Consider the following 20,324-nt stretch of genomic DNA (forward strand, 5'->3'; position numbering starts at 1 on the left):
TTCTGGGAGGATGCCACTGTTGGGAATTGATGCTGCATGGAGTCTCTGTACTCAAAGGAGATAGTGTGATTGATGCATCCAAGATAAAGTAGGACTCATGGCTACCCCACTTCAGCCCTGCTTGTGGCACTCATGTGTGCATACAGCTTATGAATCTGGTCATCTAGCAGTACTGCCCAAGCTCTTGGGCTACAGTCTTTCCCAGCTTCCCTCCTGATGTCCTTTAAGCTGGAGATGCCAGGGATAGAAACAGGTAAATTCTGCGTGCAGAATGTGCCTTCTACCACTGAGCTATTTGTCCTTCTGCATCGGACTAGTATTTTGATTTAAATCCAAATTGCTGAATGCAAACCAATTGCAAAAACAAAGACAAGTTTATATTGCCATGTTCTGTGTCCATGGACTGTTCCACCATGCATCATCATGAAGTGACCCTGCTTCATGAAGTGCCATCAGGGGAAATAGATAAAGGCAGGGATTATTGTCTGGATGGTGCCAGAGTAGTGGGATGTGGGCATTTAGGGGCTGCAACAGGCAGAATGTTTTAGGAACCACATAGGAAGTTATCTGGAGTCAGACCATTGACACATTTAGCTCAGTATTGTCAACATTGACTGGCAGTGGCTCTCCTTGGTTTTCCCTGCACTGTCTGGAGACACCAAGGCAGATACTCCACCAGTGAACTATGGTCCTTTGCTTTGGAGCAGCTCCGCTCATGACTGAATAGCAGGGTGAAGTGTTGGAGGATTACATGGGCCTCTCCAATCCACTCAATACTCACCTAAGAGTGTGGGCTTCTAAGGAGTGGGAAGGTCTCATACAATTGGCTTAGTCCATATGTTCTACGCTTCTCCAGTATTCAGATGGAAGCCACTATGAAACAGTTCCTGTGCCTCTTTTGTAATGTATGAATTGGCATTATGCTTAAAGAGCCACTGAGTTCTAATGTTTGGCCTTCCTTTGAACCTTTTGTAGTAAAGCAAGAAATGAAAGCCAAGTTAAAATTAAACTATTGTTTTACTTCTAACATTTTTGGTAGCGGGATTGGTTATCTAACGATTGGTTCTCGATGGTATAAATTGTGCTGTTTGCTCTCTGTACTTGTGGCTGAAAAAAAGCAAAGGCAAAAGGAAATCAATTTGAAGTAGCAAGTAACAAATGACCAGTCTTAGGCAAGTATACAAGTTGGGGGGAAATAGAGTCGTGGAGGACATACATTACTAGCAAATGCAATGCTGACTCTTTTTCCTTTTCTAAATGCAGCAAAACCACTTACATGTTTGTGGGTGTGCACACGTGCTCAAGTGTAGGTGTGACCTGTTCACTGTGCCAAATTTTGGGTCGGGACTGAAAGGCAAGAAGACAGGCAGACTCATGCTCATTATTAAACTATATAACTTGAATGCAGTGGGGAGGGGCTATTAGTGGGTTATTTAACAGCAAGGAATCTGATATCTCACATCAGAGAAATTTGAGAAAGTTGCAGAAAACTGGAAGGATGCAGAACCCAAATACATTTTGTTTTGATTTACAAAACACTGTAACTTAACTTTAACTGTAACATATTAGAAATAATTTAGTTTGATTTGTCATCCCTTAAAAAATCCTTTCATACACACAATCAGAGTAGTAAAGAATGGTTAAATAATGGGACTTGTTTGCACCCTCTCTTTACTTGCTGATGGATGAAGTGGAGATTCTAATCACTTTTCATTATTGTGAGTACAGCTTCAGGAGTTGTTTCTATGGTATTTTGCACAGCACAGTTATCTCCAGTGGTGGGTACAGTTCATAGTTCCAGAGAGAAATGCAGACATTTCAACAACTCAAGATAGCAAGAGGATTTAGCTGAAAACACACTGGTGTTTAAAAACATGTAGATAGGAGTTATAGGATGAAAACTACCTTGAGATAATAATCAGCTACCACCTGCGTAGAAAGTGCATGCTGTGTTTCATGCCTATTGTGGCTAAGGAATGACAAGGGGCAAACGAGGAAAGAATCAAAAATAAGGAAAAGGGAGGGCCTAGTATATGTAGGGAAGATCACCTGGACAAGGTGAAACCATCAGCCACTTGGTTAACAGTAGCCAAAATAGTTGACAATTAGCATATGTTCATATTGTTCGTCTTTAGACACACTGGAATATGTTAAGTTATTGTAAATCCTTATGTATTTACATTTTATAAACTCCTTTGCATACATTTTAAAGCCCTTCACATGTAAATGGCGTGCCATGATAGCGACAGGTTCAGCATCCATCTTACATGCATTCATTTCCGTGCCTGAAATGAGCCTATTGTTTTCTGTTAAAACATCTGAAAAATGCTTATAAATGTAAGTAAGTGTTGTCATCCACTTACTCAATGTTTCATTTCCTTGGTTCAAATGTGGTTTGTGTTCTAGACACTCCCGCACTGCTGACCATATTTGTTTCCTCCCCACCACATTATGACATCTTAAGAAAGTGAGGACTAGGCAAATTGTGACCCTGGCATGTGTTGGTGTCATCATGATATCTTAGTGGTTTACACCACCTGTAAGTGATCTGTTTTTCCAAGCGTTGTAGAAGAGGGATTTATTATAGTTTGAAGAGAATGTGAGAGAATAGCATAAGGCTTCTCCTTATATTTAGCTGAACCCAAACCCATATACTTTTCATGTCCCTTGTACTTTTTCAACCCACTCCTTTATACAAGGGAGTGATTGTGTAGGGCAGGAGACTGTGAAAATGGCAGTGAGGTGGTTTTCTTTATGATTTACTCCCAGGAGACCACATTTACCATATTATATTGAGTTGCCATTTTGTGCTGGAAATAAAAAAGAAATGGCAAATGTTCATTTGCACATATTCATTCCTTTAAACATATGTAAATTTCTCGTTTATTAGCTTGGGGGAAAACAGCAATCTATTCGTCGATCAATCAAACAAAGACTAGCAAGGAGGCAAGAAGAACAGAAAGCACATTTAAAACTTTCCCAAAGAAGGATGGAAAATAGCTGGAATTAGTTAAAAATCAAATGACTCAGAGAGTAACAGCTTGTGTTTGAGGAAAAGAGGCCCAACAGAAAATGCCTCTTTAGAGCCCACTGGATATTTGCAGGTATAAGGGGAACGTACTGAGTCATGGTTCATTTACAGTGTCTGTTTCCTCTCTCCGGGAATGGTTTCTAACAGATTCAAGGAGACTCCAACCTTGTAGCTGGAATAAAGGCAGCACTGTGAGTGAAAGATTTGTTCTGTTTAAAGAGAAAAGTTGTCAGCCATGTTTCACATATTGTGCCTCTATTGAAGGACAACTTCCTTCTTCCAAACTGTGCCAGAGATGGAGTCCTGTACAATAGGTATTGGCAACGCATGAAGCCAAAAGGTCATGATAGCTGCTTTTAGTATAACTGGCAACTGGCCTGTCAGGCAAACCATGGCAAGTACCCCATTAGAAAGCACAGCCAGGATCCAAAGAAAGGACATGCACATACTTGTAGCTTTTCCTTCTGTTTTTGCAGCAGAAGCTATCACTGCCAAAGAGAGAGCCCAATTTCAAGACTGAATTGTCAGTATTATTAGGATCAGAAAGGAGCTACTTGTGGCCATGGTGCCTTAGTCCAGAACCTGAAATGTATGTTTTCCACTTCAGGTAATCAGAGCAATGATTCCAAGAGTGGTTTAACAATAAATCCCCTTTCCCAATTGGGAATTGTAGCTCTGGGAGGGGAATAGGGGTGTTTTAACAACTCTCAGAACTCTTAACAAATTACAGCCATGACTGTTCACAGTCATGGTAAGAATATGGGCTTGATTTCTACATAGTTACCCATCTAGGTCCTAACCAGACTCAAGCCAGTTTTGCTTCAGTAAAATGGAAGCCTCACACTATAACTTGTGTTTTAAAATGTAAGTTGTCTGAGCCACATGCTTCTTCCTGATTTACGCCCTTCCTCTTTAGTGAAATCATGTTAAAATCTAAGATCCAAAATGGCACTCAGCTGCCCAGACCAGTTCAGCTTTGAGAACCATAGCTGTCAGATCCAGTTGCGCCAGATCTGGTTAGAGATTAAACTGGCTGTCAGTGGGGAATGAAGATGCATGTGACTTTTTTTAGAGCACCGATGGTAGTGTTTTAAATGTTAGTGTGGCCTCTGATACGCTGGGCAGCTTCTTCTACTTAGTGTACACAATACTGAGCTTCACTCTGGTATGACTCTGGCCTGATAGATGGTTCTCTTCCCTGTGCCTGTGTCCCTTGTTCGAATCTTAGCCCAGTTTTTCCGGTTACCAGGGTTCTGTCCCCACCACAACAGAAAAATAGGTCCATTAAATTTATTAGTTTTATTGACTCTGTTTTCCTTGAGCCTATTTAGAAAACTATGTATGAGAAGAGAAGGAGGGGAAATGACACAACACACATTCCCCATAAAGACAGGAGATGATTATATTTTTAATCGGCATTAAAAATTTGTTTCTAATAAGAGGAAGGCTAGCATGGTTTGGGGTGCTCTGGATGTCGTGGTAAACAATGCCCATACTGCAGGATGGTTTCCCAAATAACAGAATGGAAGCTGCAGCTGTGGTTCAAGGGCTTATCAAACCCATCAGTCACATCATCAAAAATGGTTATATGCTAGAATTAGAGACATAGATCTGTCTTCGGCACTGACAGGTTCCTACTATTGCTTCCTAAGAGGAAGTTGTCCTGGATATGATTTCTGCTGCAGTAGCCAATGTAGAAGTAATAATAGACTCCATTTTCATTGAGAAAACGAAACTTCCAAAAGAATAATAATAATTAAAAATATATAGTTTCCCTTCTGACACATGGAATTTGAGCTAGTTTCGCTTAGTAGCTGCGGAGTCTATAATTCTTGCTACTTGATTCAATATGTACTTATTTTATTCAAATTTGGCACATGCATTTATTTTGCTTTTGCTAGTTGAGGGAGGGATTAATTAATTGATCAGAATGTTTATACTTTTCCTACTAACCAAAGTTCCGAATGAGGCTTATAATATATTTAAAATAATATAATTAAATAGACAGTAGTTACTAAGGCAGGACAAAGATGTGTAGTTTCTTCTCTGGTTTTCCAGTGCTCCAGCAATACTCTGCACCTGAATCTCCAAGACTGGAATGGGCTGTTGGCTGTCTCTATCCCATTCCTTTGTTGCCAGAAATTTTATCAAACGAACTTCTGATTTATGCACACTTTCAAGTCAAGCAAGATAGTCTTGAAGCACATGAGGCTACCACCTGGCTGAAGCTGGGTCTGGTCAAAAGCTGGATGCAGTTCCTCCTGAGAATTTTATGTATGCTGTGTATCATATGATGAACATTTTCATATGATGAAAATTGCCCATTTGAAATTAAAAGAATGAGGAAGGAAGTCCAGTGTCACCATATGGCACGCTTGGGTACCCTCAGGTAGAACCCAAAGCTGTCCTCCCACCCCCAGTGACCATGAAATACTATATCTGGGCAATTGTGATAACTTAAAGTGGCATCTCCCACCTCTAATCAGAGCACTGTGACCATTAGGTTATCCCACCAGGGCCATCAACATAGGAGGGAACCCACTAGAGGGAGCTGGCCCTCTAAGATTAATTCAACTACACATTAAGTTCCCTTTTCTATGTTTGTAGCAGAAATAATACGGAGTGCAGCATTTAAGTAAAAATAAACACACATTTTCTGCCTGACGGAAGCTTTGATAGTAGTTGGGTAGTATAATCCCAGGCATGTTTACTTGCAATGAGATCTTACTGTGTTCAGTGGAGTTTATACTCCAAGGAAAAGTGTACACTGAATTTCTAATTTAGGTATTTCAGTAATATAACTAGAGTTTTTTGTTTGTTTTTAAAGTACAAATTAGGTGCCAGTACTCATAATTTGATAAAAATGTCATGGGTGCGAGCACACAATGGCTGTCATAGGTAGCAAAAAAAGGAGAATGGGTACAGTCACAAAACAAGCCCTGAAAATAGCTGAAAGTTCTTTCCCCTCCAACATAATCCCCTTGCCAACATAAAAATATATTTTTGCTAATAGCTCTGTAAAAATGAAAAATTTTTTAGCAAAGATTTCAGAGGGGAAATGAAGTAGTGGCACACCTCCCTCAGTCATCTCAAATGATTTAGGAAACAACAAAAAAAATGAAGATATCATTTAAAGTGTGTTTGTTGTCTTTTGTGATCAAGACCTATGGGTGGTAGTGGAGTAGGGAGGATAATCTGAAAGCATTTAGAGTAGGTTTTTTAATATAAAACAAAAGTATCAGTGAAATCTCAGTTTCCCTATTATTTGGGAACTTTTTCCCCACTTCTGAAGATATTTCTGTTTTAAATGTATCAGTGGTGGTTTTTTTGTATTTTTAACTTGCTTTAGCTCTTTTTATTGTATATTGTTTCGAGACAATTGTGTGAAAGGCAATTAATGAATTGAGGATGAGGATCATTTTAATTATTGCTTTCTGCCCCCCGTATTATGTTTATTCAGAAGAATTTTTCATGATTTCGCATTGCAGTTCAGATTCTGTATGTCTAGAGAACAAAATACTAAGCATCTGAGCAGTCACAAGCTCAGTAGAGGGACAGATTCTCAGCTAGATCAAAGCAACAGAAAAATCAGCAATATCTTTCTCTTTGATTGATTTTTGTGTAGATGTGTCATAGTCATAAGTTGTGCTTTTAGTTGTGTCACTTGAAGCTAATGTCTAATGATTAGATTCTCAACTGTATGAGTGTCCAGAGATAGGTTTTTGCACCATCCATTTGCTACCCTGGATTACCACTTACGTAATGGTGGCACAGGCCTGTGGAATTGGGAATAGGGCTGCCAACTTTAAAAAACTGGGTTCTGCTCCTGTGCTTTTAACAGTAGGCGACAAATATTATCAATGTACTGTGAACTTTCAATAGCAGATTTCTGCCAACAATAATGCTTTTAAAGGGCACAGGACAACCTCAGGAAGCTTGAAATCAAATGCTTGTGCAGCCATAAAGTTGTGTATTGGCCTTGAATAAGTTACTAAGATTACTAATGTGTGTGCTAGTAAGGGAAAGTTTTCAATAATCGTGCCTTGGCTTAACCTGGTTGGGGAGGTTCAGCATATGTTCAGGAAAGTGACTGAAATACAGTGGTGCCCCACAAGACGAATGCCTCGCAAGACGGAAAACCCGCTAGACGAAAGGGTTTTCCATTTTTCAATGCGCTTCGCAGGACGAATTTCTCTATGGGCTTGCTTCGCAAGACGAAAATGTCTTGCGATTCTTGCGATTTTTTCCCCGCTCCCCACACCCGTTTTCTAAGGCACTAAACTGCTAATAGCCTTTTAGCAGCTAATCCGCTAATCCCTTAAGCCGCTAATAGCCGCTAATAGCCGCTAAACTGCTAATAGCACTAATCCGCTAATCCGCTAATAGGGTTGCTTCGCAAGATGAAAAAACCGCTAGACGAAGAGACTCGCGGAATGGATTCTTTTCATCTTGCGAGGCACCACTGTACCGTAAATGAGCAATGGAGATACTGGTCTTCATGTGGTTGTTGTTAAGACACATATAGTTCTGTGAGAGTTTGCACAAAAATTCATGTACAGTCGTAGCTTGGTTCTCAAACAAAATGTGTTCCAGGAGTCTGTTCGACTCCAGGAACTGTTTGAAAACCAAGGCACGGTTTCCTATTGGCTCCAGCTGCGCGTTTGACTTCCTAAAATCATTCAAAAACCAGAACACTCACTTCTGGGTTTTGATTGTTCGGGAACCAAGGCATTTGAGATCCAAGGTACAACTGTAACCTGTACTATAGGTAAAGGAAAAGGACCCCTGGATGGTTAGGTCCAGTCAAAGACAACTATGGGATGTGGCCCTCATCTCGCTTTTCAGGCCGAGGGAGCTGGCGTTTGTCCACAGACAGCTTTCCAGGTCATGTGGCCAGCATGACTAAACTGCTTCTGGCGCAATGGGATACCGTAACTATAGTTGTGACTAGAGAGTTGGACTTGGATTGGGAAGGCCTGTGTTCAGATCTCCTGCTCTGCACATCCAGAAGAATGAGGCGGTAAAGTGGACTGCACCAATTGCAAGCCACCACCCCCTTTGCATTTTGCAATATTTCCCCACATTAAAAACAAAATATCTCCAGCACATAAAAATCTGTAATTTCCAAGAAAAGACTTCTCTGGCCTAGCCTCTTCCCTGCTCTGCTAGTTTCTACTGGCAGGGTGTTTTAGTGTGTATGTGTACCTACTGAAAAAATAAAGTCTATTCTACTTTCTCTTCATTTCTGCGGTTATAACCGCAGACCCCAACTCTTTCAGGGACCAATCAGGGACCTCTAAGGACCAGCCTCTGTGTTCTGAGGAGGATGGAGAGGCCTGCCTGAGAGAGAGAACTATTCCAGGATGTGTCTTTTGACCCTTCAGGTTCCTTCCTGAAGCAACTGGGTTCAAATGTCCTGACAGAATCTGTGAGCTGGGACCTTGATGGCTTGAGAAGCGTCTTTTCCCACTTTGAACCATGGACTGTAGAAGGACAATAAGACGACCGCCATGCGACTGGAAAACATGTGAAGATCAGAGCAAGGCAGAGCAAGCCTTACTGCGCCTTTCAGCTTCAATTCCCTTTCTTTACAATGGAAAATCCTAGATTGTTGAGGCCTCTAGTGCCATGAGCTAGAAAGCTTCCTTGCATATCCAGCCGTTAGGATGAATGCTGGAGAACTGTATTTTTATTTCCCCAAACAGCAGCTTTCCCCCAGTTTCTAATTGCCATTAAATAAGACTGAATGTTCAATGAAAAATCTGGACAGGACCTTGTTGGCTCTCCTACTAACCTGCCTGTGGGTTAAATGTTTCCGTGTCTATCCGTGGCATGTCATTGGTGTAATAAATATTAACACACACACACAAAACAGTATTTCTGCTTCAGCCTAATCATACACAATCATGATTTTCATGTAAACAGTTTTCTCCTGACAAGTGAAGAGTGCATACCTCCCTGATTTGCTGCATTTGTGTATTGAAATCCTCCGGCCATGGATGTTAAAAAGTAAACATGTCTATCAGATTTTTTTTTAAAGGAATCAAATGATGGTCAAAGTCTGAAGACCTCTGGAAATGCCTTGTTAAGAGTTTTCCTAGCTTTATTGTGGAATCCTACAAAAAAAAAATTTAAAATCAAGGAAAATGCTTAAAATATACAGTGGTACCTCTGGTTATGTACTTAATTCGTTCAGGAGGTCCGTTCTTAAGCTGAAACTGTTCTTAACCTGAAGCACCACTTTAGCTAATGGGGCCTTCTGCCACCGCACGATTTCTGTTCTCATCCTGAAGCAAAGTTCTTAACCCGAGGTACTATTTCTGGGTTAGTGGAATCTGTAGCCTGAAGCGTATGTAACCCAAGGTACCACTGTACATAATTCAATATTTAGACTGATTTTTTTCATGAATAGTGGGCTTGGGTGAGATGTGCCATATGAGTTACTAGTGGGTTGCTCATACACTCCTTCCGGTAGTAGACCTGCTCCATAGCTACTACCGGGAGGCATAGAGAAGGGGTAGCAGGAAGGCTCAGTAGTTGGGGGAAGGCCAAATAATACAAAATAGAGGGCATAAGTAAGGGGTGCAGAGTTAGTGGTATAGTGAGGATGTAGTATCGAGGGTGCGAAAACTGCAATGGTTTGAAGCAATGGCAGAAGAGAACTGGAGTAGAACAAAATGCAGACACAGAGGTTTCTGTGGAGCCAAAATAGTTGCTGTCTGCATGATGGCTTTTCCCTGTGCAAAGATTTTGATGTGTGGCTGCAAGGTTAGGATCTTTTGCTACCCCAGTTTATATAAATAATATTTGTTGTTCCAGTTACTGATTCCAGTGACTCCTAAAACAGGAGCATTTGGAAGCTGACACATCTGTGGATGTTTTAAATCATAAGGGCATCTACTCTATTCTGTTTTTTCAAGTGTTGGCGTATGAAGTTCTTTGTCATTCCAGACCCACCTGTCTGGGAACACAGAAATCGAAAACAGGAGTAACTCTCGAATTTCACCTTCATTTAATCCATCACAGAAAGCGTGCCTTTCTTTTCTCTTTTCTTCTTCTTCTTTTTTGCTGTATAGAGAAAAAAAATGCAAGGACATTTAAACAAAGTGACACAGATCATCAGCAGATCAACTGAAAATGACAGCTCAATCAAACAAATGTATGTTGAGAATTTCCACAGGGCAGCTTTAGCTGCAGCCAAACCAAATTTGTTTAGTATACATCAGTTAGCTGCTTAGAAACATTCAGCAGAGATGCTAGCCAGATGATGACTCTTCTAGACAAACATCTATTTAACTGAGTATCCCCATCCATGACCGTGTTAGTGTTTGGAGGTATGTGATAGGCTTTCTTCAAAATATGACTTCATTTCAACAGCAGCCAGGTACCAATTTAGGCATATTGTGTTCATACAAAAATTAAAGGTATGCTTTCAAATACTAGAACCTAGCAGGGAGAATTTCTCAACAAAACCAACTATCACTTTCCCTATCAACTGCAACTACTATCCCTTCTATTTATGTGATGATTAATTGTTGCTCAAATCAACACAAGTTGTTTCCTTCAAAGGATTTGAGCATGGTGAATTAATGCAGCTGATGGAGCTTCAGACGTGACATGAAATATATTCAAGAAGTGAGTTGAGTTGAATCAAAGCATAGTAGTTCGTGATGTGTAGGTACAAGTTTGAAGTTTGTAAGACTGTTGGATCATTGGATAATATATGATGGAGGAATTAAAAGCAAACCAGCCAGAAAGGAGGAGATTTGTCTACTTAAAGACAAACTGGAAATTCCATTGGTGGGACACATCTGCTGAAGCGGCTCGGATCAGGGGGAGAGGCTGTAATAAGGATTGTGAAAGATCTAGGAGAATGCGCCCCCCCTGCACACATTGCAGGCTGGTTGCTATGATGTTGCTGGTGGGAAAATATATTGAGTGAGATGGTTGACCATGGAGTTCCTATCTTAAAAAAAAAGAGACTACAGATTACATGCAACACGGGACAAAGGAGCTGAGCAGCAAGAAGATTGTTATGTCTCTACACGCAGAGATGGAAGGAGAAGATGTTTCTTTTTATGTTAATTGATATTAATCAAAGATTTAGCAGGGACTGACAATCTGATAAGTAACCTTACTCGTTGAAATTGAACATTTTAACTTAATATACATGCAGGAATTGGCTGATGGATAGTTGTTTGAAAAGGAATTAAGTTAAAAAGCAAATATATTGTAATGTAAGGTATCTGTAACATTTGAAGATAAACTAGAAATAATTGGGGAATATGACTAAGGAGAACCATCAACACATCCAGGAAGGCGTGCAGGAAGTCAGATTAGGAAAAAGGTTAAATTTGTTTTACTTTGTTTTAATTAGTGACCAGTTTGTAAAAATTTGAAAATCAATAAAAAAGATTTGGCAGAAAAAGGGAAGTTTGCAGAGATGGTTCTGTGTAGCAATGCCACTTAAGTTTGCAGTTATGACCTCTTAATACTTATTTTTTACTGTGTAATATTTGGTTTTATTACAAGTTGAGCATCTTTACCCTGAAACACGTAACACTGTTCAGTCGGAAAATGCCTCATCAGATTTCCAATCCAATCCAAAGCTCCCCACCCATTTGACAGTCAGGGATCACTTGCAAGCCTCCCCAATTCTGAACTGTCAAATGCTTCATGCAGCCTGGAAAATCTTGCTTAGCCATTGTTGCTAGGGCTGATGGGACTTGCATTTCACAAGCATCTGGAGGGTCAAAGGTTAAGTAATAATTTAGTGCCATTAATATCAAAAATAAAAGATCCAGCTCAGAGATCTGTCTAGGAAAATACTGCATTTATAATTAAAGTTTCCACTTAGCTGAACTCATTGGTTTAATAATTAAGTGCACAATCTTACCCTAGATTTGCTGGGATGACCAAGTTAAGACATTCCCAGCTCTAGCTCAGCAGGGTTACCTTTTCACATGTTAGTTTATTTCTTCATTTGGTGTATTTGTTAACATAGACCAGTTTCTTTCTTTGCAGCAGAATGTATTGGATTGCAACAAAATTCAGTTACTCTGTAGGTTCTGCCATTACCAGTTCTTTGAGGCCTAGTCAAGTCAAGAGGATAGAAATAGATTTGCTAACTATGACAACCAGGAGAAGCCCATAACCAAAGAAGACACAGAATCCTTCTTCATTCTCTTGTGACAAAGGCAGTGCCCCCTAGAGGCAGAAATGTATCTTGCTCTTGTGTTAGAGAGGCAATTTTTTGATATCCTTTGGCGGGGAGTGAATATACAGTGTCTTCAACTTTTATTCATATTCTGAAAACAAAACAAAACAAGTCTTTGGGAAAAAAGCAAAGAAAAGTATTTTTCTGTTGTTTTTTTCTGCGCCTTTGCATCTCTAGTTGAACAGAGGCAGGTGAAATATGTTTGGCTTGTTTTTTCTCCCTCTTCACATCCCCCCTGTTGCTCATCAATGGGCACAGCTGTCACTTGTGGCAAGGAAGAGGATGAAGTGAGGAGGATGAAAGAGAAAGAAAACCAGCCCAGTATACTCTCTCCTTCCTCTTTGCTCGTGTGGACTAAAGCTGGACAAAGATGGGGAAGAAAAGAAATAAATAAAACAAATTTAACTATGATAAATATACTTAAGATACCATAGTAAGTCATGGCATATATCTCCATGTATACTATACAGCCTCTTAAGATTCATGACTTTCCCAATCAGCTAAGTATGTTCTATTTATTATTGTTATGACCTTGGAGAAATTTGATGATGGTTGGCGGCTGACAAGTAGCCAGTGGGGGGAGTAAGGCTTGGAATTTCCCACGCAAAATAAATGGTGGAAAATATTCTTGTCAGGGTTTGATTTTTCTTTTCAAGTTGATGGCATTGTAGGGTGAATTATTTGATACTTTTTCTGATTACTGGATTGGTTTCTCATGTTTTTATTAGCATTTCAAGGGCTTACTGTGATGTTGCATCCTGGCATCCACATATAATTAAGGGTCTATTAGTGTAATAACATAATTAAAGACTTTCTGGTTGGATGGTTCTACAAGAGCCTCTGTCTCCAACAAAGCTATACAGAGCAAACCCACAAATGATTAAACCATCACTAGAATGGGGCGAGGGGAGAGTAGTACCCATTTAGATGTAAAATCTGAACACCAGCCTGCTATGAAATACATACTACATAATTGGGATTTGTTTCTGACTTCACTAATCACTCAGTCTGCACATTATGAATGCCAGGGATGCGCAAAACCTCCCCAGATATTTTTGCCTCTCACCATGTGTTTGAAACTTTATTTCACAACGGCAAAAGTATCATTTTTCTGAAGGTAGGATTTAAAAAATGGTTTTCTGAAGAAAATCAAGGCTGTTCATATAGACCAGTGGTTCTCAAACTTTTTTCTCTGGGCCACACTTTCAGAATAAAAATTTTCTCATGCCATACAATTTTTAAAAAATTAAGAAACACACTGGAAAACAAAAAGAAACAACTATTAGCAGTGCTTGGTTTATAACATAGAACACAACTACATCATATCATCATGGGACATCCATAAAGTATAAAACAATGCAGCTACATAGGAACATGAGTCATTCCAAAAATATAATTATAAACAAGCCTCTTATACATGTACCTTAAGTATGTATTCAAACTCAATGAGAAATGTGAGGTTTCTTTTGCTGAATCTCATTTATATTACGTCTAATTTGAGACAAACTCTCATCTGACAAAGAAACCTTTGTCTTTTCTGATCTTTCATATTTGTCAGAGTTGAAAATCCCTGTTCATAACAATATGTCATGGAGAACTGTAGAAGAATAACCAGTGCTCTTGAAGAGAGGTGTGGATACTGTTTCTGGTTATATATTTTTAAAAAAATAATGAGTATAGTATAGTATAGTATAGTATAGTATAGTATAGTATGCTGCACTATATTACACTATACTGAAATCTTACAATATTTCTTTGATTGTCCTTGAATCATCCTGCCACATTCGCTATCCTCTCCTATTACACCAGTGTGGTGTGCCACACCCTTTGAGAACCCACTGATGTAGACAATAAATGTATGGCATGAATAACCTGGTACTGGAAAGAATATTGGTTCTCTTTCTATTAAATAGATATTGGTGGAAGCTGGGTAACTCATTTAATAATAAAAACCATAATTCATTGTGAAATTTGGGAAAGTTGCTGAAACTCAACCTTCGACTTGGAAGGCGCACTTCTTCACTCACAATGGGTTGAGTGAATGGGGTGCTGGCTGTGGTTAGGCTGTGGTAAGAAATCTCTTTCCTTTCCTTAAATAACGGAAATTCCCTTACGTAGAATGAAAAGTTTCAGCTGATATGTTGGAATCTGGATTGGTTCCTACATGAAGGCAGGTCTGCTGCTGGTCAGTGCCTGGATGTGTGATTGCCTGGGTACCACATGCATGCATTTCCCCTTAGGTTCCCTGATGGAAGAAATACAAGATAAAATCAAGGGAATAAATAAATGCTTATCAATTGATTGCTGCAGCAGTTTTCCAGAGAGGCTTTTTGGAGAATGCGAGTGGCTACAGGGAAGAGATGGGGAAATTTCCTTCCATGAATTTCCTTATGTTATTTTAGGATCCAGACCATAGTCAGATTCCAACCAGGCCCATAGATTTGGAATTGCATATGGAGTAAAGGGTCATTTACTATGTTGAGCTTGGCAGTTTGATATATGCAAATTCTAAAATATAGCTGTAAATGGAGGAGTAATGTAGCATGGAAAAGCTTTGGCCAGCTGGAAATGGGTGGTATTTCTTCTTTAGCTGTAGAAACCAATGCTAATTCTGAGTCTTACTAAATGAAAATACATGCCAAGACACAGGTTACCCAGGCACATTACCTTCTCACTTATCTCACATACCCATTGTCTTCTGTAATAGTATTAAGCATGGGTGTAGCCAGGATTTTTGTTAGGAAGGGGCAAGCCTTTTGTTAGGAGGGGCAGAACCTCAGTTTGCTATGTATTGATTTTTTTTTTAATTTGGGGGGGCATCTGCCCCCGACTACACCCATGGTATTAAGATTGTTTGAAAATGAAGCCTCCCAAGGGTTTTTGGGTGGAGCAGTAGTTAGGTGGCTGTTGTAAACACACTTATCAGGCAGCATATCTCACCGAGTTTTACTTCTAAATAAACATGCATATGAGCATATTGTTCAAACATAAATACTTAACATCAGGATGTCTAGAACCTCAACGCTGTGTAGAAAGAAATTGCAATTGATATGTATGAGGTGTTGCAGAATTTCATCCCACCAATGCAAATGGTGACATCTCTTTCTTTTTATTAACAGTCACTTAGAATTATCCATAATTTTTATTAATTCATAAATCATTTGGGGGAAAACAAAACCTTTCCCCACTACTGTTGTTGTTGTTTAAACAAAAGGTTCCTGTAGGTTAAATATACAAGTCACTGATGACACCAAGGGGTTAAACTTCCTTTTAGAAATTATGCTCTTGCCTAACAAATTTTCATGACCTAGCCATTTTTTTTCCAATTGATTACACTTTGCTACATTATAATGGAGCCTACGCATTTGTGTCTCGGGACCATACGCTACTATATCCTGACATGTTAAACATCTCCTGTGGCTCACCATACGCATCAGGGATGAGGACCTCCCTCTGTTTTCTCATTATGCCAAACAGTGAAATGTGGAAATAATTCTAATCCTTTCTTCTGCTTCTGTGGTACTCTGAAAAATGTGATAAACTGAATCCAATTAAAAGTCGTTACCGCCACAATGCTCAGTTTCTGTCTCTAACCTTTGTTTTATAATTCATTCTGTTATCTATCTTTATTGTAATTTGGAGGAATAGTCATCTGTGATTACAGCTTTCTTTTAAACAGGAAAACGTGTAATTCCCAGCGTTAATTTGTGACATCCCAATTTAAAAAGATGAAGGTCTACTAATGACTTTATGTTTTCAAGTAGGCTAGGCTGTTTTAAAAATACATATATTGTGAGATAAAGTTTAATTCACTTATAGACTGTTCTACAATTGCGCTAAGTCAAAATATTAGGAATTAAGCTGATTTTATCCTGGTAACTTCAATGCAGCTGCATTTTGTTTCAAGTGAGAATGCTTGGTTTTTAAGGGGCTTGTGGATTGGGCTGTCATTTCTAAAGATTGGGTTTACTGTACATCATTGGGGGCAGCGGTGGTTGAAATCTGAGGCCTGTCTATACAGAAGCGGAAGAGCTTGTGAGCTCACCTGTGACATAGACCTGAGCTTTTGTCTGCTGACAAGCCCAGAGGCAAAACCTGGAGGCTGCATATGTACTGGTAACTACAGTATGCACAATCACAACCATACTAGTAATATCTGTAGTTGATGCTTTATATTAATGCTTAAGAAAATAAAAGATGCAGTGGACATCTCAGTTTGCTTTATTGGTGGGAGTAAAACACACATAATTGCCACACACATTGAAGTGCATGGCTAAGTGTACTAATGTAGGACTCAGTACATATACATTTCTAGAATGTGGAATAGAAAGTTCTGTTTTTCAGTGTGCGATTCATCAGGCCCAGGATATGACTGTTCAGTTCAATATACTATTTATTTAATCAACATTTTACATTACATTGTTCTTACATTCCAATTAAGGGAGCAAGTATGGGAAGCCAGCGTAATTTATGCTGGCTTTAATTAAGCCAGCCTAAAGTATACCAGATCCAAAGTGCATCCAGGAGTGGAACTACTGCTGACTGAGCCAGTTTAAGCCTGGCAGAGGGGAAACAAGCATTTACAGTTTGACTTACACCATCCTTCTTGTTGTTGTAAGCTCTTCCATGTTTCCAGGTCACTTAACCAAGCTGAACTGAGTTAGGATCCAGTGTATGTCCCCACACCACCTCAGCCGTTCCCCCATCACTCCCATGGAATGCCTGCTTTTTAGAACTTATGTTGGTTTAAATGCTGAGCCTGGATGTTAAACCAGTTTATGTCCAGCTGAGCTAGGGTTGAGGACTTACACTGGCTGGGAATGTCATAACTTGCTGATCTCAGCAAATCTAGGGTACCCTTAATTTTTAAACCACTGAGTTCAGATAAGTGGAAACTTTATAAATGCATCATTTTCCTAGACACATACCTGAGCTGAATCTTAGAATTTTGATAACTTTCCCATGGCACTATATTAATATGTTAATGACACTAAATTATTACGTGAAGGTTTAAATACAGTGTTACTTTGGAATATGCCCTAAGGCCATTATCTTCCATCTTTTCCCTCTTGGGACTAACATGGGATCAACTTTTCATTTTTTTAAACATCTCTCTCTCTCTCTCTCTTTCTCTCTCTCCCCTCTGTGTTTCTCCTTGGCTTTCTGTCCTTCCTTCCTTCCTTCCCTCCTTCCTTCCCTCCTTCCTTCCTTCCTTCCTTCCTTCCTTCCTTCCTTCCTTCCTTCCTTTTTCTCTTTAAAAGAATAGTAATTACCCATCCAGCCAATATAGTTGATATGTTATGAGTCATAACCAAGCAGATGATAATGCCCTAGAGGTTATTATTTTTAATATCACCAGTATTAGAGGACCAGATACTTACTACTGCAGCCTATTTCATCTGTGTAGGACCATTGATTTTCTTACAGTGTTGACTCTGTAGTATATATAGTATATTCTATTCTATTCTATATATACTATATGCTATACTAAATATAGGAAGTTTTTCATCTTCTGTTTGTTCCTCTTTGTACATTACCCAGAGAGGATTCTGAAAGTCAAAATAGAACATATTCTGCTGAGCAGACTTTATCAACCAGTGCAAAACTTTAATGGCACTCCCAGGTTGATATAATGCTGTAGTTCAAACCCTGTTAACTGCAAATAATTTTTCATGCTTATGATTGCAGTTGAGTTCTAGTAGAGGAGAAGTATAGATAGTATAAATGCCTTGACCAAAGTTGGTTGGACTAGAGCTATATATAAAATGAGATTTTAAAACTGCAAATAAATTCAGTTTTGTGTTGCTGCAATAATTACCATAGTTTATATATAGAATGCAGCATACTTAATCCCAAACAGGGGTATGCAGGTGCAGCTCCTGCTGACATCAAGGAGAACAACACCCATGTAATTGAAAAGCAGAATTTGACCCGGAGTCTTTCAATATTGGCCCCTAATTAAGAGACGGTGTCTGGTGCACGTCAAATGCCTTAGACAGTGTTACTCAATTAGACACAGCCGACACTATCCAGAGTCCCAAATGCTGCTAGTTATTGTGCAAGCTGATATTGACATGTTCCAGAAACAATGTGGAGTTCTCATGCAGTTAGCGTATTATTACATGGTATTAACTGCTAGCCGAGAATGACCACTTACTCATATAGAAATGATCTTTCTTAAGCTGCAGCTGCACCCAGCTATGCATCAGGGTTTATATTCCATTCTCCAAAGTGTTCAGTTTTATCAGTGTTTTACTTTTCCTACAGTTCATTATGCCTCTTCAGTAGCTCAGCGCCTTTTGGGCAGGCAGGGAGGTGATTCTTTGTCAACACTCTTTCTATATATCGATAGCATATAGAAATAAATCACGTCTGATTTAGTGACAATAATAATAATAATAATAATAATAATAATAATAAAGTATAGCATTTATATAGTGTTTTTTCCCCTAATGCTTCTTAACGTTTTTAATGCTTATGTGAGCAGTCCAGTTCAAGAAACAGATTGGCAAGTGTTATTCATTAATTCTAGACAAGAGAGGGTTGTGAATATCGGAATTCAGAATTAGAATTTTTATATTGGAATTCAGATTAGAATTTTTAGCTAATTTATCTGGTGGGTGCAGGGGAAGAAGTATATTTCTGGCTCATGCAGTGTGTGCACAAGGACTCAAAGTAGCAGACATGACCCCTCCCCCTTGCCCCAATTTATCTTCAAAATAACCCAGTTCCAGGTCACTCACTGAGTTGGCTGAACTCGAATTTGAATGCAACTCTCCACTATTCCAGCAGCCTATTCAATACCGCATTGACATTCCTGTAGCCAGGATGTAGGGCAAGCCTTCATAATTGGTGACACGGCAAGGCAGTCCACTACAGACTTCTAAAACTTCCTGTTTTAGCAGTATGCTTGGCATTGCCAGGCCAAGTTCAAGGTGTTACTCTTGGTATATAAAGCCCTTAACAGCTTATAGCCAGTTTACCTGCAGGATCACCTCACTCCATGTAAAAGGTAAATAAGCAAAGGACCCCTGGACAGTTAAGCTCAGTCAAAGGCGGCTATGGGGAGTGGTGCTCGTCTTGCTTCAGGCCGACGGAGCCAGTGTTTGTCCGCAGACAGCTTTCAGGGTCATGTGGCCAGCATGACTAAACCGCTTCTGGCGCAACGGAACACTGTGACGGTGTCTAGAGAGCACAGAAACGCCGTTTCCCTTCCCGCCGGAGCGGTACCTATTTATCTACTTGCACTTTGACTTGCTTTTGAACTGCTAGGTTGGCAGGAGCTGGGACCAAGCAACGGGAGCTCACCCCGTCGCGGGGATTCGAACCGCTGACCTTCTGATCAGCAAGTCCTAGGCTCTGTGGTTTAACCCACAGCGCCACCCACAGGTCCATATGGGAGTAGATGGTCCTTATAAGTAGTATCCTGATTTAAGACTTGAACAACCACTTAGAAGCAAATAAAGAAAAGACCAGTAGCCAAGGGAATTCACATGCTAACTCCTCAATCTGTCTTTCATATTCAGTTTTGAATTTGCATAACGAAGCAAGCAAGAGGATAACATCTGCACTCTTGATAGCAACTTTTGATTATCTCAGACTCCACAGTTGCTTTGATTTTTCAGACTATGAAATATTCTACCTAAAATTTAAATATGTTGGAATGTGAATGGATATCATATTTCACTAATGCTCAAGTGCTGACATCTACCTTATGGTAGAATCATGAAACAAAATGCTGCAATACTGTGTATCACTCTGGAATGACTCTATCCAGATACTACATTACAGTTCTCTATTTCTTTGTCACGTTCTTTCAAGTGCAAGATTCTGTCCCACTGTAGTATCCCATCAAGAAGCAGAATATAGGGCAGGATATGGAAATAAAAAAATGGGGATTTGCATATGTGATCTGGCTTTTCTTGAATTCTATAGGATAAAGCGAATGAGCTAAACTCGGACACAGTTGAGAGTGGACAGAAGATGCTCCACTTCTAAGACAGTAGGATCCATGTTGGGACATGGCATATAATTCAGCAGTCTTGCTGAACTAATCTGGTAATGGTCAGTACCTAG

At 39.6% G+C, this 20,324-nt stretch overlaps 1 protein-coding gene and 1 long non-coding RNA gene across 20 annotated transcripts in view; one reads left to right on the forward strand and one right to left on the reverse strand.

Moving 5' to 3' along the window:
• The window catches only part of MECOM (MDS1 and EVI1 complex locus), a 457,532-nt gene that overhangs the window by 185,955 nt on the left and 251,253 nt on the right, over positions 1-20,324 (forward strand). The window lies entirely within an intron of this gene.
• Positions 999-12,154, reverse strand: LOC310679135. The gene is made up of 4 exons (XR_014512127.1): positions 11,928-12,154; positions 9,989-10,099; positions 8,986-9,147; positions 999-1,107 (listed from the first exon to the last, which is right to left on the reverse strand). It is a non-coding gene; the product is annotated as an uncharacterized lncRNA (long non-coding RNA).

Source organism: Podarcis tiliguerta (assembly GCF_965153285.1).
Source record: "Podarcis tiliguerta genome assembly, chromosome: 5".
In the NCBI taxonomy this organism is placed as follows: Eukaryota; Metazoa; Chordata; class Lepidosauria; order Squamata; family Lacertidae; genus Podarcis; species Podarcis tiliguerta.